Genomic DNA, 5599 nt, shown 5'->3' with positions numbered 1-5599 from the left:
TATATTATGTATATCATTTATCTTTTCTTTCTTTCTTCCTTTCTTTCCCTTTCTCTCTCTCTCTCTTTTTTTTTATTATTATTATTATTATTATTATTATTTTAACCAGAGTTATAAATGAAACCAAAAGAAATAGGAAGAAAGCTCTAAAAGAATAAACAAGATGGTTTTGCTGGACACGGTGACTTTCTGACTTTAAAATCATCCAAATTCGCCTGACCTGTGGTGGCGCAGTGGATAAAGCATCGACCTGGAAATGCTGAGGTCGCCGGTTCGAAACCCTGGACTTGCCTGGTCAAGGCACATATGGGAGTTGATGCTTCCAGCTCCTCCCCCCTGTCTCTCTCTCCTCTCTGTCTCTTTCTCTCTCCTCTCTAAAATGAATAAATAAAAAGAAAAGAAATTAAAAAAAAAAATCATCCAAATGCATAGTAAGTAACGAGAGTTCATTGTACCTACACCAAGACGGGATCCCAAGGTGATGACTGTGACAGCTTCTACATACAGAAATGAATTGAAACTAAGATCTAGCTGCCCCCCAAATACAAATAGTCTTATATGTGGCAACTCAGACATTTTGAGTTGATATGAATTGTCCATGAACTCTGTGAACTTGTAAGCTATAAAAAAGTGTCACTGTGTGGTGTCCAAGACGTAATAATAATGGGCCTCCCTTGCAGACTCCACCCTGAGTTTCAGTCAGCTTTCAACAGGCCTGATATGCATATCGAGATGTGATCAGTATCCATGCTCATATCAAATACAGACAGGTGATTGCAGTTCTCAGTAATACTAGTACTTGAGAAATAGCTTTATATTGTAAACTATATACTGATGATGTAATATGTTTAATATAGTATTAAAGAGTTGTCAATTTCTGTAATGCAGGGAGAAAAATGGCTTAATGGAGTTTTAAATTACATTACTATTAACTTTTTTCTAATTCAAAGAGTATTTTTTCATTGTAAACGATTTTATTTTAAATTGAGCATCTCAGGTTTTGAAGACCAGTACTGAGGAGGCCAATGGCTGTCTGAGCTAGAATCTGACCCCCAGTTTGAGCAGGAGGTATATTTACCTCTCAGATGATGTGGGGCAGAAAACAGGTCCAGATTCATTCATCTGAATTGATTTATTCTACTTGCATCCTTGAAAATTAAACCAATTTCTCATACCTTAACTTTCTGTCTTGGAAGCCACAGAGCAGTAACTTTTAATTGTAGAGCGATACAACCAACCCACATTTCCAAATTGTTGAGATACTTAACTAAATAGCCTTTTCTTTTTCTTTTTTTAATAATGCATCCTATTTCTTAGATTTTTTTTTTAATTTATTGATTTTTTAGAGAAAGAGAGAGAAAGAAAGTGGGGAGAGAAGCAGGAAACATCAACTCATAACAGCTGCTCCCTGTATGCGCCTTGACCAGGCAAGTCCAGGGTTTCGAACCAGCGACCTCAGGATTCCAGGTGACGACGCTTTATCCACTGCACCACCACAGGTAAGGCTATGATTTATTCATTTAAAATTTTTTCTTTAAGTCATTCATTAAATTAAAAAAAATTATTTATTGACTTTAGAGAGAGAGGGAAGGAGACAGAGACAGAAACATCAATCTGTTCTTGCATGTATCCTGACTGGAGATCGAACCCACAACCTTGGCGCATTGGGATGCCGCTCTACCCAACCAAGCCATCCAGTTATGACACTAATAAGTATGCTTTAAAGACACTTTATACAATGAAGAGCCCTTTACCTAAAACAGTGGTCAGTAAACCGCGGCTCATGAGCCACATGTGGCTCTTTGGCCCCTTGAGTGTGGTTGAAAGGCTAGCTTAGGAGTACCCTAATTAAGTTCATAACAATATACCTACCTATATATAGTTTAAGTTTAAAAAATTTGGCTCTCAAAAGAAATTTCAAACATTGTACTGTTGATATTTGGCTCTGTTGACTAATGAGTTTGCCAACCACTGACCTAAAACAATAAATCTATATCTCTTTATTATATATGATATTTGATTTGCACAAAAATTATAGAAGATTGACATTAATAATATAAGAAATTTTATAACAGTGGATTTAAAATCACTAAAAAATATATTCAAAAGAATTATATGGTAGCAAATATGAAAAATTTTTGATTCACTGCAGTCAGAAGAGACACTCAAAATATGCCGAAAGCCCCCAACCTCAGGGCCGGGAGAAACAGGACCCGTCTTAAAGGACCAGCTGTATTTCCTATGGCTCAGTGACTGTCCTAACCAACCGTGGAGGGAGACTATCCTGTCTAACCTTCCCTGGCCTCTACGGCCTACTATGCAGAAGGAAAAAGAAATTAAGAAAAGACAGAATTCAGAAAGCCAAGTGGAAATGAACCTTTTAACGTGTCGATTCTTACTCTGAATGGAGAAGAAAATCATTCAGCTGCCCCTGTCAAAGCCATTGCTCTTTCCTGTGCTCCTGAAACGTTTTGTGTTTCTCTTCTTATAACCTTATCATTCTGTGATAGGAATTGTTAGCATGTCTGCTTGCGCCTGACCTGTGGTGGCGCAGTGGAAAAAGTGTCAACCTGGAAATGCTGAGGTCGCCGGTTCAAAACCCCGGGCTTGCCTGGTCAAGGCACATATGGGAGTTGATGCTTTCTGTTCCTCCCCCCTTCTCTCTCTCTCTCTCTCTCTCTCTCTCTCTCTCTCTCTCTCTTTCCCCCCTCTCTATAATGAATAAATAAAATCTTTAAAAAAAACCCCACAAAAACATGTCTGCTTGCATTATCAAATGACGGTTCTTTGTAGACTATGTCTCATTCATCTTTGTGGGCCTAATGCCTATTACCACAAAACACTGTAAATGAACACATAAAGACAAAATAATAAAATATACATTGATCTGAAAAAAATTAAACTCCATTCCCAGAATTTTATTTCTATACCTATACATTAAAAAACTAACAAAAAAATCGATATTTAAGTGCTACTTTAGATGTAAAAATGGGTTGTTTCCTCCCCCTTTCTATCCTTTTCTCTGTCCCTTATTTATTATTCAATAAAAAAGCTATTAGGCAGGCCCGAGAGGGCAGGAAGAAAGAGAAATAATATATTAAGATAATGAAAGCCAAATTTCTTACTGCCAGGGAAGAAAGGTACAAAAATGGTAAGGGGGTAAGCTATCAAAAATTCTGTGGTGATAAGAAATAGAAATTGGAGACTAACCAGGTGGTGGTACAGTGAATAAAGCATCAGCCTGGTACACAGAGGACCCAGGTTTAAAATCCCGAAGTAAATGGCTTGAGCATGGGTTCATCTAGCTTGAGCACTGGCTCACCAGCTTGTGTGCAGGTTTGCTGGCTTGAGCATGGGACATAAACATGAACCCATGGTCACTGGCTTGAGCCCACTGGTCACTGACTTGAAGCCCAAGGTTGCTGGCTTGAGCAAGGGGTCACTGGCTCAACTGGAGACCCCTCCCCCACTGTCAAGGCATGTATGAGAAAGCAATCAATGAATAACTAAGGTGCAGCAACAAAAAATTGATGTTTCTTATCTCTCACCCTTCCTATAGGTCTCTATCTGTCCCTCTCTCTGTCTCTCTCAAAAATAAAAATAAAAAAGGAAAAATAGAAATTGGAGGAATTGGTGTGTATTCATGGTTACAAATAAATATTTATTTATAATAATATGAATATATAAATAAATATCTAAATACATATTATACATATACATAGACACACATATATATATATAGAGAGAGAGAAGAAAACAAAAGAGGGATACAGTGGTATGTATAGATTTCCTTTGTTCACTAGAGGAGCCTAGAAGTAGCAGTATCCCAGAAATGAGGACATCTATACCCCGATCTTAGTTTCTAGGTGCCACTCTACTAAAAGAAACAGAGCCTCTTAAAAAATGGCTGATTGCAGAGCTAGTCAACAAGATGAGCTGGGATCATCTGACTGTACCAGAGAGTCAGAAAGTGCTCAAAGAATGATGGGTACACGCTACAGAAGCCAGCCTGAAGGGGCTCCTACTGGATGAGTCTGGGACCATTCAAATAACAGTGCAGTCATGCACTGCTTAACGATGGGTGTATGTTCTGCGAAATGCGGCATTAAGTGATTCTGTCCTTGTGCAAACATCACAGAGGGAACTTATACAACCTAGATGGTACAGCCCACTGCTCTAATTGTAGGTGCTATACTTTCAGAGGACCATCAGCACAGTAGGCTTGTTTACACCAGCATCACCAAACATGTGAGCAGCCCATTACACTACAATGTTAAGATGTCACTAGTCAACAGAAATTTCTCATCTGTATTAGAATCTTATGGGACCACCATTGTATATGCAGTTCATCACTGACAGAAATGTTATACAGCACATGACTATAGTGAATTATAACTCATTGAATAAAATAGGAATTCATGAATTCTCAACGAGATAGATAAATAAATGGGAGGAACAAAACACACTTCCACACAGTTGAATACTTCAAAATGTAGAAGGAATGGATTAGAAAGTCAACATTTTTCCACAAATATGATTATAATTCAACAGGTAAGAAACAGCAATGGATGCTAAAAATAATTGGTGAATGTGGGCTGAGGAGGAGGATTTTACAGTCTCAAAATTTCTCCCCCCAAAATAATTAACTTCAAAATGTAAAAAAAAAAAAGTTATACTTTTATAGTAGAGAAACCTCAGAGACAGACTTGTGTTATCTAAGTGATCAACGTTAACATCACCAGTAATGAAAAAAAAAAATTAACACCATGTGTCAGCTGGTTAAATGAAAGAAAAAAACCAAAGCCTCATTTTTGTAAAATTCTATCCACAAATTGTATAACCTGTATATAATTATTAGATAACATTAAATAAACCCAAATTGAGAGACAGTTTCCAGAATAACTGGCCTATGATCTTCAAAATTGGCACTGCTAATAAAGTCAAGGAAAGAAGAATGAATTCTTCTAGAATAAATGAGACAACCAGGAACCACAACTGACCCTGCATTGCATCTATTGTATAAAAAACATTATCAAGACAACTGGTCAACTGTGGGTAAAGTCTCTGGGGAAAGGGTATACAGAAATTTGTTACACTATTCCTGCAACTTTTCTATAAACCTGAAATTGTTCCAAAATGAAAAGTAAAACATAAAAGAATTAAGTGCTAACCATGACTCCAATGGTTGAACTCCCTAATAGTCAAGTTCATATAAGAAATAATCCACTATATTTGCAAAACCAAGATTGGAAACTAAACACTAAGTGGTAACTAACCAAATGCCTCATCTGTGAATTACTGGTATTATTATTAGTACTTAACATTTATCTTGCACCCACATTGTTGTACATAATACAGCAAAAGTAATGGTTCCCTCAAATATACATAGGCACATAGTCACATACAACATTTATAAAGGGACAGAGAGCCATGGGTCAGACCTCACAAAGAAAACTAGGCTCAGTTATTCCTCTCCCTTTTATTTCAGGTTAAAGGAGGTACAAATCCAGCTGTTCACCTATTACCAAATTACTGCTCTGTAATTTGAAAGGAATGACAATGACATCCTGTTGTGGTCATGGACAATTTAGTAATACAG

Source organism: Saccopteryx bilineata, chromosome 7 (genome assembly GCF_036850765.1).
Source record: "Saccopteryx bilineata isolate mSacBil1 chromosome 7, mSacBil1_pri_phased_curated, whole genome shotgun sequence".
Lineage (NCBI taxonomy): Eukaryota > Metazoa > Chordata > Mammalia > Chiroptera > Emballonuridae > Saccopteryx > Saccopteryx bilineata.
This window is presented reverse-complemented; position numbering follows the sequence as displayed.